This window comes from Sarcophilus harrisii, chromosome 1 (assembly GCF_902635505.1).
Source record: "Sarcophilus harrisii chromosome 1, mSarHar1.11, whole genome shotgun sequence".
NCBI classification, from domain to species: domain Eukaryota; kingdom Metazoa; phylum Chordata; class Mammalia; order Dasyuromorphia; family Dasyuridae; genus Sarcophilus; species Sarcophilus harrisii.
In genome coordinates, this window is record NC_045426.1 from 546,439,228 (window position 1) to 546,457,563 (window position 18,336).

An 18,336-nucleotide genomic window follows, 5' to 3' on the forward strand; every position below is an offset into this window, starting at 1 on the left:
ATGTAAACTGATCTAATCTAATAAATAGCATCTTGTTTTCTCCCATCTTTTCTTCCCCTAAGCAAAAGTCCTTCCAGAAAACAATTATGTGTGGCCAGTCAGCTGAGTGGGGAATTGGGGGGTGGGGAATGGGGATGTTAGCAGGGAGGGGAACCAAGAGGAGGAGATTAATCAATTCATTCTGCCCCATGTCATTTCAAGGAACACACACCTCAACAAAAACAACACCTAGCAGCTGAATTTGAATCCAAGGGTCTAGTTTCAAAATTTTGCTTCTCAGGCAAATACAAAACATAACTAAAATTGAGAAGAAAAGAAATCTTGCTGTTCCTTCCCCAAGAAAACAAGCTATTTGTTTTTCCTCCCAAACCCTGAAATACACTTTTATGTCTCAGTATCTACCTTTACTTAAAAGCATACAGGAGAGTTGAGTAACCCTTTCCTGCTTTTCTTCCAAGAGACCATATAATATACAGCTGACTTTATATACTGCCCAGTCCAACAACCTCTTCCTTTTACAAAAGAAAATGAGACCAAAAGAGATCACAGAGAGGGGCTTAGGATGGACCAAAACATAAAAGCCAAGAGAATTTTCCCCCTTCAGTGATGTCTGTTGTTTCTCTAAGACTGAGTGCTCTTAATCTGGGGTTCATGGCCTCGTGTGTGCCCTTCCTGTTTTAATAATAATTTCCTCTGTGCATTTTTATTTACTTAAAACATCATTCTCGGGGCAGCTAGATGGCACAGTGGATAGAGCACTAACCTCGAAGTCAGGAAGACTTTAAAGAGTTAAAATCTGGCATCAGACACTTAACATTTCCTAGCTATATGAACTTGGGCAAGTCACTTAACCCCAATTGCCTCAGCAAAACCAAACCAAAACAAAAACAGAAAACAACACATCATTCTTAAAAAACATACTATTCTAAACTCGGATCGCACAAGCTAGGTCAGACACAAATTCTTCCAGGACAAACCAAAAAACAAAACTGTAATGCTCTGGTTAGCTTCCTGGAAGTCTCAGTTCCAGCCTCGTTTTCAGCAGAGCAATTACCACCAGAATAGTCAAGGAGAAAGTACAAAATCTTTATTATCTCCTTCACCTGGGGCCTGCCTACCTTTCTGGAGGGCCTTCAGACAGGATTTGGTCTCAGTGGAGAAATGAAGGAAGACAGGCCAGTCACCACAGTGGTGGGAAATGGAATGTCCCTTCCAGACCTTGTTGGCTCTTATATACACTCTATTATAAGTACATCATCATAGGTGACAATCCTGTAGAACTATATTAAGCCCTAAAACTAGATAACCATTGTCTTTATCAATTCTACTTAATTAACACACCTTGTTATAGGACTAAATCTTACTGAGCCTCAAGTATATTTCTTCAAAGTTCTTGCTCTTTACACAAATTTTTAAAAAATTAAATTTAAAAATAATTTTTAAAAAATTCTCCTATTATAAAATTATGAATGGGAGAGATATAGTAGAAAAACTAAGATGTATGAATCTGTCACTTAATACAACTGGACACATTTTATTTCTCAGTTTTCTTATCTGTAATAAGACTAGATAAAATCTAAGATGACTTGTCCACCATAAGATCATGTGAAAATTGAAAACCCAAATGAGACCTGTTAGACAAATAAACTACATCTTCACCGTAACTCTACCCTCAAATGATGGTTTACTTAAGTGGATGAGGATAGTGTAGTAGCAAGCAGCAAGTGGGCAGATTTATAAATTATTTTACCCAGGAAGCAGTGTTAAAGAAATGGAAGCTGGAATTTTACCATGGAATTTATGCATATAATATCCAATAATTATTTAGCAAGAAACTGTTAGTCCCTCCTCAGACAGTATCTAAAATCAGTAACAGCATGTTGTTGGGAATTTAAAAGTGAAAAAGCACCAAAACTTAAGGGACAAATCTAGCTTGGTTTCTATAGGATGAAATCTCAATGTTCAATATTCAAAACTTTTTACCCTACACACAGATGAAAGCATAAGCCCCTTATCTGTGCTTATCACACTAATGTGTGGTAACATACCAAGAAACACTTAGCTTCTACAAAGAGATGGAGTGGGAAAACCTACAACTTCCCATTCTAAATTTGTGTGTCTTATAGAGTTGTTTTGGAAAAAGAAAAAGTACTGACAATTCAAATATTATATATACAGGGAAGAAAAACAAAGAGTATGTGATATAAAATTTATGATCAAGAAAGGGGAGAGAAACAAAGAGGGGGAGACAGAAAATGAGAACCTTCCTACTTTATGTAAATCTCAAAAAATACATGAAACTTTAAGAGTGATACCTTCTTTTTTTGTTGATTTTTTTAAGATAGCACTGTGACAAAAACAATGACAGTATTTCATCTTTATATTGGAGAAACATATTTTTATATGCTGCACTTTATGTAGATAAAGTGTTGGACCTGGAGTCAGGGAGACTCATCTTCCAAAGTTCAAATCCTGCCTCAGCTACTTCAATAACTTTGACCCTAAGCAAGTTACGTAACCTTGTTTGCCTCAGTTTGCTCATTTGTAAAAATGAGCTGTAGAAGGAATCAGTATCTTCTCCAAGAAAACCCCAAAAGGGATCACAAAGAGTCACATGTGACAAAAACAACATTTGTATTTGTATTTGTATTGTGTTTAATATAAAAATGTTTTTCTGAAAAAAATCTGTTACTACATTATTATTCCCTTTTGGCAAATGAGAAACTAAGGCATAGAAAATTTAGTTGATTTATATAAGATCATACAGAAAATAAGTGTCCAAGTTCAGACTCAATTCCAGGTCTGGTGGACCTTTATGCAGTACCATAACTGCCTTTCCTCACTATGCCATGGTTTTGCTCAGTTTTGCTAATTTAATTTTTATTACCTAAAATTTGTTTAGACATTGGCCCAAGTACCAACTCCTCTTTGAATGAATTATTTAGTTTGATGCTTTTATTTTTATGATTCTCTAATGACTGCAGATGAGGTACAGGGAAAAACATATGATCTCTGAAGTCTCTTAAAAGTTTTGAGCTTTAAAGAAAACTAACCACCTGAAACACCAGAAGAAAAATAATGAATTCTATTCAAACTGAAGGTAGAAAATATACTGAAAAGAATAACAGATCTAGCTCTGGAAGAGGCTTTACAGGGTTCTAGTCAATTTAAGGTTCAGAACAATATGGCTTATAAAAATTAACTCAATTTGCTCATGATATTGGAGGCAGGATGAATCCTCAACCTCTTTTCACTGTACCACACAGTTATAACAGTAAAAGAATAGCACAGATTCCCTTGGTTAGTATCTCAATTTCATGAAATTCAAAAACATTTATTAAGATATCAATCAAGTGTCCAACACCTTGCTAGGCTGTTGATATTGCCATGTCTACCATCAGGAAGCTTGGATTTTGTCTAATTAACTCTTAAATCTATCCAAATAGATAAACTGGAAGATATGCAACACTAAAATGTGTATGTTACCATTATGTTCATGTCTGGATATGAAAGGTTTGGTATTATCCCAGGTCAGTCACTACCCCACTGACAACAGTAATATCACTTTCACTTAAATTCTTTTTATCAATGTCCTCATCTAAACATTGAGGGGTTTAGACTAATAGATCTTTTCCCATAGCAAAGTTTATAACATTTTGGTAACATTAATAAATAGGCAGAGGTATAGAATAATTTCTTCCATACCTTCCTTATAAATAAGACAATATTTTGAATTTGGGGGAGTCCTTCACTTCTTCAATTGAGAAAAAGATAAGAGTATTCCAGTGGCTTTGTCAAAATTTATAAAAAGTTTTAAGAAATCATACTATAACTAGACCACATTTACCTAAAGTAAATTTGACCAAAGTGAAAAATTACTGTCATTCCCTAGGAATTTCCTCTCTTTTCTACCTACTCATTTCTCAAGTCCTTGATCTCTAGACCACTGCATACAAAAGCATCTCCAGTTGTCCTGATCTTATCTGGACAGGGAAGCAGGTCCAGTGGAGAAAGTGAGATTGATGGCTTTGTATAACCTTCTGGAGGAGAAAGTGGCTTTGTTTAACATTCCCTCATTTAAATCCAATTCATTTACAGGTCAAGAGATCACCTTCATTTGTCCCATTTGATAACGAAGAACTTACACCAAAAACAACATCAAAACAATAGATCTCTATTACTGGAGAAGACATGGCCCTTCTCCTTAAGTACAACTCTTTTTATGTACTTATGACACCATCCTATCCCACCTTTTCCTAAAGTCTGAATTTTCTCTCATTCTCTCTCCTTCAATTCAATTGTATTCTTGTTCAATTGTTCAAGAATTGTTCAATTCTTGTATTTGGTAGTTTCTTTCCTAATTATAAATATGATGAACTCTTACTATACTTACAAAAAGAAAAAATATCTTTACCATCTAAATACGATCATGGTTGATAGTTCTTCTATATCTTAGATTCTTAAGGCATAGAAACTACAATTCGAAGTAAAAAGAACATTTCTGTACACAAGCAAAGATTTTACAGGAACTTCAAATACCTTATGAAGAATTTACTTTTCTTTTAAGTATATAACAAATTATCATACTAATGTTTCTCACATATTTGAAAGTGTAACCTTCAAAGCTAGCCTTCTTGTCACAGACTCTTTCTGGTCTCCTATTCTTATCTCTTCTTAGGAAATCCTATCCCTGCTGTCTCTTCTCTCATCTCTCCATATTGAGGAAGAGGAGGAGGAAGAAGAGGAAGAAACACAAGGAAATTTTTGTGGAAAATATGCAGCTCAAGTAAACAAATTCCATCCATCACCATATCTGAAAATGGGAGTCTTGTTATGGGACTTGAACCAAACCCCTCTCAGGTACGTTTACATACTTGGTTAACATTCTTCTGGAATCATGGCTATCCACAGCATTATTTAGAATTCTTAACATAATACAATTGGATTTCTGGCTTATCACTTCATCACCCAACAGAAATTCTCCTCTCCAACATTATCATTTAATGGCCTTTTCCTGACACAAGACAAAGGCAGGTTGTTCCTTGAAGCAAATGGTAGTATTCCAAGTTACAATCTCTAATCAATACTAGGACAAAATATGGGGCCTAAGAATGCACCTCCCATGTTATCAGGAATATTACAAATAGCAGCTAGGAAAAGACCCAAGTTCAACTATGGCTTCAGACACATACTAGTTGGTGAATGAAGTGAGCTGTGACAGCAGTCTCACAAGATGGGGACAGTGTTCTAAAGACTGAGTGAGGGTCAGCTGGGATCCAGGTTTCTTTCTCTAAAGATTAAGTGGTTTATAAGGAGTGGGAACTTTTCTTTGGGAGACTACATTGGGCCAGCTTGGCACTGAAATTCCCATAGAAGGTAAATTTAGTCATCCTAAAGATGGTGGTTGGGTTAAGTTTTTCCTCATTTGTCACTTATAATATGAGGTTATTTGTCCTGGCTAATCATGACAAAGATCCAGCCTATAGGGAGTGTTAGCCAGGCCCCTCTATAATTCTTGTCTGTTAACTGGGCCTCTCCTTGCCTAACTGCTTGTGGGGAGGGAGACACCCTTTCTTGTAATAAAATTCTTTTCTGCTTTTGCCTTGAGAAATCTCATTAATTTATCTGATTTGAGCCTGTGGTCTTGTCTGGCATACCCAGTGTCCCACACACTGGATTATCATGAACAAGTAATTTAAACTTAGTTTGTCTTGGTATCTTCTCATCCATAAAGGGGGGTGGGGATGGTGATAATAACATGGAACTTCCCAGGGTCATTATGAGGATGACATAATAATTGCCTGGAATGTTGTTAAGTAATAGATAAATGTCAGCCGCTATGAGCTACTATGAAAGTCAATAGCAAAATGGACTTCAGTATACATATATTACTTTTACACACACTTTCAAAACTATATCCACAACATGAATTAAAGTAAATTTATTGTAGCAATAAATGTTAAGAGAAGTAATAATGTCAAATAGAAAAAAATTGTGGATTAAAATTATAGAAAGAGTGGATTCTTGCTAAGACAATAACACACTAAAGAGCAAAACTTGGCACAAGATGAATTTCCTTCTGATTCCATTAGGGCATTTTGATTATTATTGAATATCAAAAGGAACTGTATATAAGTAAAATTTCACCCACATGTTGGTCAGAGAGCATGAACTACAAATGAAATGTAATGGGGACTGCTGTTAATAATTGATTATGTTATTGATAAATGAAAACTTGGTCAGAGTGCTACAAAAGATGTATAGGAGCTCTTGAAAAATACACACTACATAAACTGTTGTGAATTAGCAACAAGTAGCAACAGGGTTGCCAAAACTCTGTAACAACTATCACTCAAATGTGGTTTGATACAATACATTATTAACACAATATTTAAAGAACAAGCCTTAAACCTGTATATATTAAATATATATATAGCTAATACATCAAATAAAAAGGATAGTCATAATTAAACCACTCTTGGCCAACAGACTAGACATTTAACTATAATAAAAATTAATCACTATATTTATTGATGGAATCGTCTTGGTGTCATCATAGTGGAAGGAAGGGGATGGGAAGGAATCGTATAAATCTGGCAAAAGTAGCTAAGACAAATATGAAAAATTGGGATCTCAGCAAGAAAGAGTGGTGTTCCCTTATGTTAGCTAAGTATTTGGTTCTCTCTGAAATGTAAAAAAGCAATACACAAGACTGAGTGATATATATCTCAAAAACAAATTACTTTAATGTACTTTCCCAATGGGCCTTTATTGTCCATTTAGATCAGTTTTACAGAGTTTAAAGAATAAAATACTGCTTTTTTATTTCTTAAAGACCTTAGTGTATTAAACACAGCTTTAGGCATGATTGAAAAGCCAATCTCTTTCCTAATAAGCTTATATTTTTAAAAAATATCAGCAGGGATGCCTCCTCACCCTGATTATTTTTAGAATTGACACCGTCACCGTGAGGGATCTGCCAATAATTGGGTCCTGAAAAATAAAAATTATGCTGACGTTTGGAAAATAATTGCCCAAATAAAATGACAAGAAACTCGGGACAAAATTCACAGTATTTCACTTTCTTAGACATAAAGGCAAATTGGAATGGTACAAAGAAAGTCATGGCCATATCAGAAAGAACATTGTACTGAAGATCAGAAAACCTTTGGGATTTGAATCCCTATTCCAAGTACTATTTTCTAGTATGTAATTATGAGTAGGTCACTTACCAGAAAATATCAATTTCCCTCACAGGGTAGCTAGTAAAAATCAAAGCAAATTAAAGCAGTATGAAAATCCAAAAGGTGCTGTATCTTAGCTGATGTCATTATTTAAGAAAATTTATGCAGGGGAAAAAGAGGTTTAAATGAGGAGTTATAGGATGCCCAAACTTTTTTTTTTTTTTTTTTTTTAAATTACCAACCAGACTGCATGATGGAGCTCAACCACTGCCTTTAGAAAGGAGGGAAGACAATAAAAGGGAGTAAGGCAGCATTCTTGCACAATGAATGGGGGAAACTAAATTTAACAGTAGTATCAGCCCACTTGTCAGGAGAAAACCAGGCTGAGTGCACCCCTTGGCAAGTCTGTTGTAAAACAGCAACCCCTGCTGATTCAATCATTTCAAGGTCTACAACAACGAACTAGTGTTGCTAGAGGCAAGAGTGAACTTGGCTTGAGACAATGGGTGCAAGTTACATTCAGTTTGGTTCAATGCAATAAACATTTAAGCATCAATTATACATAAAAGCTTTTTCTATGCACTGAAGAGAGGACATATGTTCCCTCTTTCCCCCTCCCCCAGCTAATGAAGGGTGCAAGAGAGGACAGAGAGAACACACGAACACAGATGAAATAAATGTAAAATTTGTAGAACCAAAGGAGCAGTAAGAAGGAATGAGGAGAAAAACACATAGAGAGAGAAATCTGAGAAAGTTTCTTAGAGGTATTATACACAAGCATAGACAAGAGCAAAGATAAGGGTTCACAGAGGTGGAGATGATCAGGTGCATTCAAATAATGGAACACATAGGCAATGAGATAAAAAATTATAGAAAACCACATTTGAAAAAGTTGATAATATTCCACATACGCTACAATAAGGTGCATCATGTAACATAACATGAAAAATGTCTAATCAACCTGGAAAGATAGCTTGGAGCCAGATTATTAGGGCTTTATTGATGCCAGTGATCACACGAGTCTATGAAGGAGGTGACCTATGGATAAGGATGCTAGACAGAATAATAATAAATAGAACAAAAAGATCTAAACTGTTCCACAAATGAATATGGTGGGTGATAACAGAATTACAAAATGTTAGAGTGGGGAAAGGGCCTCTAAAGAAGGAATAATGGCAGTTAATGAAAGAGACACTGCTTAAACTCAGGTCTACTGACAGAAATAAATCACTGCAGTAATATGATTTCACAAATTGAAATAAGAGTATTTTCTCCCTCTCCCACCCAGACATACTTACTAGGTACAGCACAAAAAAACTGGTCTTGAACTCCACTAAAAGGTACAAGAAATAAAGACAGAAAGTGAGTGAGAGAGAGAGCAAGAGAGATGGGGTGTGGGAGGTAGAAGGAGGGAAAAGGAGGAAGACTCAAGAATCAATGCAAGACTTTATGGCCTAAAGAAAAACTGATTATCTATAGAAAATGAAGAGAAACATTAAACAAAAGGAAAGGCTAGAATTACAAGACCATAAAGCTGGAAATTAGCTGTTTGACCAACTATCTTGCAATTAGGGCAATTGCCCCTGAGGCAATTGGGGTTAAGCGATTTGCCCAGAGCCAGGAAATGTTATGTGTCTGAGGTCACATTTGAACTCGGGTCTTCAGGGCTCTATCCACTGCACAAACTAGCTGCCATGACTGAGAAATTTACTCTGGAATCCCTGCTACCCAGGAATGTTCTCTATATCCTTAGTAAAGGGAAAACTAACAGACAGTAGGGTAATGGGCTGAAGCTCCAGTTCATGCACTGAGGTCCCAAGCACGTGAGGCTACATAGTAATTGGGCTATACTCTATTAATATATATGCTTGGAGAAAAAATGGCCCCGCCCACTCTCTCTGCAAATCCTGATGTGTTGTATAGGAAATGACGATTTTGGTGGGTGGAGCCAGAGGGGCAGGAAGAGAGGCTGGGAGAGATTGCTGGCTGGCTTCCTGTTGCAGTTGCACACATTGTGACCTGAATTCCTGACTCCATCTGATTTTAAAATGCACGGTTATCACACAGTAGTGGTCTACCTTTCAAAAGGAAAATTGAAAAGGGGAGAGTGGAAGGCCAACAGACACAATGGGATATCTCAAGAGAAAGGATGCTCATTTATGCTTTGATGTACCACAAGCAAGAAATTTGCTAAGTGTCTTTCAGTTTTAATTTTTCACAGTTTGATTTGCCTTTATTTAAAAAAATCTTTAAAAAGATTGACACTGAACATCAATACAACCATCTAATTTGCTTAGGAACAAGTAATTTATTTTAAACTTTGTAGTTCCTAAGTCTGCACACTTAGTGACCCTCATTGAATTGTGGTATTTCATTTCACGAGTATACCACAATTCCTCTACCATCAAGTATCTTTCCTTAAGTGCTAATCTATCTTACCAACTCTCTGGAAGCCTTTGCTGCCCAATCTAGCAACACCAACCAAAAGCAGCTCTTCTAATTTGCCAACTTGGGCAAACCAAAGTTCCCATTTAAAAATGATTAAAGGATAATGAAGATGAAGGATGGGGTGAAGAAGAAGGAAAAGGAAAAAGGGGGGGGAGAAAAGAGAGGGGTCTGAATGGGCACCTATCATTGTTACACACAACCATCACAGTGAATAAATGAAATAATGGCCTATCATTTTAGAAAAGTTATGCACCATGGCGTGATGCTAATATGGCACCAACACTTTTTCACATGTAAGAAACAAAATCGGTGGCTCCTTCCAATAGCCTATGGAAGAGAAGGTAAGGTGAACTGCATTTCCATTCCCCCCAATATCCAAAAATCATCTATTAAGTGTCTCCTAGGTGCCAGGCAATTCGCAGCTTTCACCATTTCAATGAAAATTAGGACTGAGACAACTGATCTATGTATGTCTCAGTCCTAAGTTTCTCTTCAGAGATCCAAAGGACCCTACTCTACACAGTTTCAATTTTTGATGTGGCTGTCCCACAGCATAACCCAACATAGCTAAAATAGTGTTCATTCTATTTCACTCTAAACTTATTCCTCAGATTCTCTTCCAGATTCCACTCTTTTTTTAATGGCACAACAAGTGTACAACCATGGGTTTAATCTCTGCCTTGAGAGGTTAAGAAAAAAGTGAGTCAGTCACCGAATCTTGCCAACTTCACTGTCACTACCACCAAATCTCTTCCCATCCAGAACCACAAGCCTTCTTAGCTCTAGAATACATCCAATTATGCATTGAGGAAGATTTCTCGCACAAAATGGAGAATAAGTATTTGTACAGTGCCTACTACACCAGAAACTGAATTAAATGCTCCACAAATATCATCTGGTTTTATCTCACAACAATTAAGTGTCTACTCTATGGTTCAGGGAAATAATAAGATCACAAGTACTAAATGTCTGAAGTTGTATTTGAACTCAGGTCTTCCTGAACCCAGGTCCCACCTAAGGTACCTCTGGACACATTACTCCTCAGTTTAAAGGACATCCAACTGTCTGTCTCCCAAATAGGTCAAATTCAACTGTCAGGCATTCAAGGGTATCAAGTGGAGCCATCTGACTCCTGCATCATATATAACTTGACACCTCTGAGCAGGTTCTTCCCTACTGAAGGACAAACACACTATTTCCCATTGCTTTATGACTGAATGTGCTAAATATTCAACTAGCACCTACTATGTGTCAGGCATTGTGCTATGCACCATACATTCCAAAGGCCAGTTTTTTAAAGCTCACCACAAATACCAAATTCTTTAGAAAAATGTCTCCCCTTCCAACCCACTTAACAACTTTTCCCCCCCTCAAATGATATGTAAGCAGCTGAATGTTTATTACTAAATCATTTTATGAATGAGAAAATTAAAAATTAAAAAACATTTACTAAGTGCTATGTGCAAAGCACAATGCTGAATGCTAGGGATACACATAGAAAAACAAGAGAGAATATGGTCTCAAGGAGTTCATGTTCTAATATGTAGAGGCAAAATCTAGAGATTTCATCTGAACATCAGATGAAAAGATCTCACAGTGCTTATGGACACAGTGGTAAAACAGATTAAGTATTGCAAATTTCATTTCCTATGATTCCATTATCAGTTTCTGGTATAGAGCCACTTGACAATGCCAGGGAACTGGTGTAGAAAATGTGTTATTCTGATTGTTCAAGTAGCCTTGGTTATTGAAAGGAGAAAAGGATGCAGGCGTTAAGCCATGTACTAAAATACAATCTCCATAATGATGGTAAACCCTGTGCAATGGCTTCAGACACTATGTTAGAACCAGCATACTGCTAGACCTGGGGCTCCTAGGCTTACCTGCCTATTAGTGACGACAGTGGTCTATGCTGCAAAAGAGGGGTTCCTTTTATGTATAGTGGAGCTCCCTTTAAAGATGGCTGCTAGAATTATTCTGTAGAAGGCTGGTGTTCTTCAAGTAGGCTTTCCTGGATTCAGAGAGTTCATCACCAATCTGATGGGAAAATGCTAACAAGTAGTCCCAACTATCTTACTGCATCTTGCCTCTTCTTTAAGACTGTTCTGCTCTTTCAGCTATGTTCTCACTCACCAGTCCATTTCATGGCAATTGGTCAGAAGACAGTGGAAGTGCCTAGCCCCTTTCAAGTTTGCTCCCATAAGTAACAAGGAAGAGGCACAAGAGCTTACCTAAATGCTGAAATTCCCTTATGATTTGGGAGTCAAAAAAATGTCCATTGAAATCAATGGACATAAGTCTCAGAATAATGTTCTAAATTAAACTAAATACAGAGTATTACAAGGAAATTTAACTACAAATTACATAGGATTACAAAGGAAATTGGAAATTCAAATCTACCCGCAGGCACTCATGATCCTGGGGAAGTCGCTCAGTTTCCTCAAATGAAAATCACGAAGATAACAGCACCCACCTTGAAGCATTGTTTTGAAGGACAAATAAGATTAATATTGGTAAAAGTGCTCAGTTTAATACCTGGATATAAAGAAATGCAGAGATATCAAAAAATTTAGAAGAACAAGTACACACATCCCAGAATGCCTTTTTAAAATTGAGAATTAAACTTTCTTACAATAGTCCCAATATTCCTCTGCCTCTCTTCTTAAATGCTCCTCATTTCTTCCCATTTGTTTCAGAAGCTAGAAGAATTTTGAATAATTCTGAATTTGAATTTGAAATTTGAATAAATTTGAATAATAATTGAGCAATATGGTGACTGATGCTCAGGGACAAGGACTGGCATTCTTAAATCTTGGAGGATAGGAGGAATATGATTTAACATATCTACCTCCTTTCCCTCTGAAGATGTGAGACCAGCTGCTCTGAAGTTCCTGGACTAATGGATGAGTAGTAGAAGGACTACAGAGCAAAAGGATTGAAGTCACCCTGAATTAAGGAAAAAGAAATGGCTCAATAGTGAATAATGTGCAGAATTACCTGCACATTCTAGCTTTGTACCTTCATCTTTGACATCTCACCAGCCACAACAGCATCTGGGCAGATCCAATCCCATCCCTACTCAAAATTCATTGTACAAAAAACAGAAAAGAATCCTAACTCCTAAAAATTGAAAACTAAACTCCACAGCCTGAAGTTGCCTCTGCTAACCTCACAACTATCTAGGCCAGCCAAGCTGCCTCACCAAACACCATACTAATAATTCCCCTTACCTAGAATCAACACCTAAGTAACTTCCATCCAAAGTTCAAGGCCCAGTTTAAATCCTCTTTTTTTTCCATAAAGTCAACTACCTTGACTCCTACTTCTGAGCTAAATTCTTAGTAGATTTGCAACATGTGCCCATCATTTCATTTGACCACTGAGATAGTATTATTTCATGTTTTTGCTTCTCACTTTAGAGCTAGTTTCTAGGGTCTTAGAGACCAGAAATCATGGGATTTGTTTTTTCTAAATCCTCTTCAACATCTTGGCACTGTATTTTAACATTTTTATCACTATGTTCTGGTATCCTCTTCAGCATACCCAAAGAAGAAAATGTTCTCAAAAACAGAGCTACTACTACTAATAACCTTATTTAACTAAGAGATTTTTCAGGAAAAGCCCCGACCCTGACCCTTATCTCAACACTCCCTAAGCTATCAATGCACCATTTTGCTTCCTAAAATGTAGCAAGTATCTGTTATAAAAGCAATGTGATATGGAAGGCTTCAGATGATGCTGACTGACTGAAAAGCTTTTTCTTTCTTAAGGAACTATAGCTACCTTGTGGCAAAAGTCACAACTTTCAGCGATGAATAATCTTCCATGTTGGCTGACTTTCAGAATTTCACACTCCCTTCCACACTAATCCTTCTCTTTCTATCAGGGGATAGGGACTATGAAGATAGCAAAATGCCCACTCTGCCAAATTCCATTAGAAGGCCAAGTCAACACAAGCAAGAAGGCTACAGGACCCACAAAGCTTGTAATGGTACCAACAAATGGAACTGATCCTCAGTTCCAGAGATAACGCAAGGATAATTACACAGTTCTCTCAATTTCTACCAACTAAGCATCAAGCAGAAGTGACAATGAGAAAATCTGTACAGGAAGTCTTCATCAATTTGTTTCAAGAGGACCATAAGGCTGTGGTTGTGGATGCCTCCAGCTCAATTGCATTCTCAGCTTTCTTACGGGAGTCCCTTTAAGACTGTTTTCTAGTGAGGGGGCAGAAGACTGAAGGGGAGATATGTCCACTGGTATCCTGGACTCTCACTCCACTACTAAAGGCAGCCACTTGATGGCGATATTCACCTAGTCCCAATTTTTCCACAGAAGCAATGGTCAGAAGGGTAACACATAAATTGGTCCAGGCAGGAGGTAACATAAATGAATCTGTATAAACAAGGGATTTTTGCTTTTTCTAAAGTTCCCCAGATACAAAGAGCATTTCCCTCTTATAGCTGAGAGAGAACCTCCATTTTTTCCCACCTTCTCCATTTCCAATAATCATCCTTCACCAAGCTACCACAGTCCTTAATCAGGACAGCCAAACGAAGTCTCTACGCAGCTTTGACTGTTGAAACGAACATGCTCATCTCAGAAGACAAACTTTTTTTAAGCCTTCCTGAACAATGACCACTCCACCAGAAGAAAATGCAAAATCAGGGGAAGGAGAGACAAGAGACAGAACAGGTTTCTGTGAATCTCTGAATGTATGTATTTCTTCTCTGCTAAACTTCCACATACAACCACATAACACATGCCCAGGTCATCTACAATATCTGATAGGCAGGGAGAAAAATAAACTACTGTGCTATGGATGAACAGGAGCCTGGAGGGCAGGAGAAATGCTCCAAAACTAAAGAATAAAAGAATAAAAAAAAATAATAATAAAGAACAAAGACTACATATGCCATGATCATCTAGATAAATTCATCTCAATCAAAGCAGACATCCATCAATCAATCAACATTTATTCAATGCCTGCTAGGTGCCAGGCACTGTGAGAAGCAGGGGGTACCAAAAAGGGCAAAAGGCAAATCCCTGTCCTCAAGGAGCATACAAATCTAATAAGAGACAATATGCAAATAAATTTATGCAAAGAAACTTATAAATAGAATAGGAAATAATTTATAGAGAGAAAGCACTGGAAGTTACGTTAGACTTCCTATAAAGGAGAGATTTTGGTTGGGACTTGGAGAAAACCATCAAAGTTAGTAGACAAAAGCAGAGGAAAGACAACATGACAGAAATAAGGGGCAGCCAAATAAAATGACAAGGAAAGGCACATCATCTTGTCTGTGGGACATGCAGGACAGGTAGGATACTGGATCAAAGATTCTCTCGGGGAATAAAGTTGATTGGTGCCCAAAATCAACAATGGGAGAAAGTTAAATGAAAAAGTAGTATTTACAATAGTGTGTTTGATTATCTAGACAATGATATCATTTCCCCAAAAGAGTCAACTTAATTTCCTCCTAAGCTTTTTTCTAGGCTTTCATAAATACCTATGAGAAAACAGGTTATGCTTGCTTCCCAAAAATTTGGCTGAGCTTTTGTAAAGGCAGACAAACCACTCAAGTTAAGATGCTTCCACCTAAGTCTAAAGTCTAAAGACCTAAAGTCTAGCATAAAAGAACAATCACAGAAGAGGTCAGAGCAAGGGGAGCTTACAGGTATATGCCAAATTGCCTCTCACATCAAACTGGGTCATTTGGCTGAGCTAGGATTCAAAACAATTAATGTCATTTTATATTATATAGAAGGTTCAAAAGAGATGGTGGAGAATGAAGAAAATGAGGCATCCTAAAACTTTCAATTAAATAGTTTAGAAAATTCTGAATAGTCAACCGTTGAGTACACAAAGAGAAAATGATAGCATTAGAACACAAGTCAAAATGGGTTCATGATCTAGGCATAAAGAATGAGATCATAAATAAAATGGAAGAGCATAGGATAGTTTACCTCTCAGACCTGTGGAAGAGGAAGGAATTTATGACCAAAGAAGAACTAGAGATCACTATTGACTACAAAATTGAAAATTTTGACTATATCAAATTGAAAAGTTTTTGCACAAACAAAACTAATGCAGGCAAGATTAGAAGGGAAACAATAAACTAGGAAAACATTTTTACAGTCAAAGGTTCTGATAAAGGACACATTTCCAAAATATATAGAGAATTGACTCTAATTTATAAGAAATCAAGCCATTCTCCAATTGATAAATGGTCAAAGGATATGAAAAGACAATTTTCAGATGATGAAATTAAAACTATTACTACTCATATGAAAGAGTGTTCCAAATCACTATTGATCAGAGAAATGCAAATTAAGACAACTCTGAGATACCACTATACACCTGTCAGATTGGCCAGAATGACAGGGAAAGATAATGTTGTAAAAAACTACCCTGGCATAGGTTCTGTCAATAAAAAGTTATTAAAAAAAAAAAATTAAAAAAAAAAAAAACACAAGTCAAAACTTGGGTAACTGGCAACTCCTATAGAAGTAAATCTGCTGAACTCAGGCAAGTTGGCATGGGGAGGGAGACAGAATGACCAACTGATCTTCTAGGAGCAGAAGGGCAGGTCCTCTTTAGCCAATGACCAACAGTTACTACAGTGACAACCAGACTTCCTGGAGCACCTCGGGAGAACACAGTCTATGGGCAGCTCCACAGGGGTCACAAGAATAGATTAACATAAATAAGGAGTCACAAGAGGGAAGAGGAGAGAGAGATAAGGAAAAGGAAGAGGGGTAAGGCGAAGAGAAAGGAGGAGGAAGCAGGGAGAGTGAAAAATAGGGAAGGAGGGAAGGAGAGAGAATGAGAAAAAGAGGAAGACAGACTGAATTAATGAATTAATGAAGAATCAACCAACCAACAAACCATGAGCTAAGAGAGAGTAGGGAGAGGGGAAATTGGAATGTGTCTTTTTCTGTTTTGCTATGTTCTTTTAACCAGTACTGATGTTAGGCAGGTTCCTCCAACTCTGTGGCTTCAATTAGCCTCCCTTGCAAAATGAAAAGGGCTGGACTAAAGGAAGAAGTCTTCACATTGAATAAGAATACTAGACCTAGAAACTTTTATTCAAAGCCATTCTTAGATAGGAAGATAAGTACTAGTTGTGTGATTCTGGGCAAAGCACTTAACCTCTCTTTGTCTCAGTTTCCTCAGCTGTAAAAATGAGAATAAACTCATCTATCTTACAAAAGTTGTGAGCTGTCACCCCAATGCCTTAATTCAAATACAAACAGTAGCTATTCATTCTTCAATTGATAAATGATCAAAGGATATGAATAATTTTCAGATGAAGAAATTGAAACCATTTTTAATCATATGAAAAGGTGCTCTAAAATGACTATTAATCAGAGTAGTGCAAATTAAGACAGCTCTGAGATACCACTACACACCTGTCAGATTGGCTGAGATGAGAGAAAAAAATAATGATGAATATTGGAGAGGATGTGGAAAAACTGGGACACTGATACATTGCTGGTGGAGTTGTGAACAGATCCAACCATTCTGGAGAGCAATTTGGAACTCTGCCCAAAAAGTTATCAAACTGTGCACACCCTTTGACCCAGCAGTATTTCTACTGGGCTTATATGCCAAAGAGATTTTAAAGAAGGGAAAGGGACCTGTATGTGCAAGAATGTTTGTGGCAGCCCTGTTTGTAGTGGCCAGAAGCTGGAAACTGAATGGATGCCCATCAATTGGAGAATGGCTGGGTAAATTATGGTATATGAATGTTATGGAATATTATTGTTCTGTAAGAAATAACCAGCAGGATGAATAAAGAGAGGCTTGGAGAGAATTACATGAACTGATGCCGAGTGAAATGAGCAGGACCAGGAGATCATTATATACCTCAACAACAATACTGTATGAGGATGTATTCTGATGGAAGTGGCCCTCTTCAACAATGAGAGGATCCAAATCAGTTCTAATTGATCTGTAATGAACAGAACCAGCTACACCCAGAGAAAGAACACTGGGAAATGAGTATGAACCACAGCATAGCATTTTTACTCTTTCTGTTAATGTTTGCTTGCATTTTTTTTTCTTCTCAGGTTATTTTTACCTTCTTTCTAAATCCAATCTTTCCTGTGCAACAAAATAACAGAATAAATATGAATACATATATTGCATTTAACATATACTTTAACATATTTAACATGTATGAGGCTACCTACCATCTAGGGGAAGGAGTTAGGGAAAGGAGGGGAACAGAAGGTTTTACAAGGGTCAATGCTGGAAAATTACCCATATACAAAACTTGTTTTGTATATAAAAAGCTATAATAAAAATTAAAATTAAAAATTAAAAAAGAAAAAAAGAGTTGTTATAAGGATCTAGACCAGGGGTCTTCAAACTTTTTAAATAAGGGGCCAGTTCACTGTCCCTCAGACTGTTGTAGGGCCAGACTATAGTAAAAACAAAAACTTTGTTTTGTGGGCCTTTAAATAAAGAAACTTCATAGCCCTGGGTGAGGGGAATAAACGTCCTTAGCTGCTGCATCTGGCCCGTGGGTCGTAGTTTGAGGACCCCTGTTCTAGACACAATACTTAGCATATAATATATAATAATAATATAACATGATTTATATGATTAAAATAATTTGTTTCCTTTGTAATCCTATATATGTTGATAGTTTTAAAAAGAGGGATCCCTAGATTTCATCAGACTGCCAAAAGAAAACCT

General features: G+C 36.9%; 1 protein-coding gene and 1 long non-coding RNA gene across 3 annotated transcripts in view; one reads left to right on the forward strand and one right to left on the reverse strand.

The window, feature by feature from the left end:
• Positions 1-18,336, reverse strand: part of JARID2 (jumonji and AT-rich interaction domain containing 2) — a 315,080-nt gene that overhangs the window by 148,013 nt on the left and 148,731 nt on the right. The window lies entirely within an intron of this gene.
• LOC116420637 overlaps positions 1-18,336 on the forward strand; it is a 44,238-nt gene that overhangs the window by 7,746 nt on the left and 18,156 nt on the right. For both annotated transcript variants that reach the window (XR_004231014.1, XR_004231015.1), the window contains exon 3: positions 4,679-4,860. This is a non-coding gene — a long non-coding RNA (uncharacterized LOC116420637). The remainder of the gene's footprint in view (positions 1-4,678; positions 4,861-18,336) is intronic.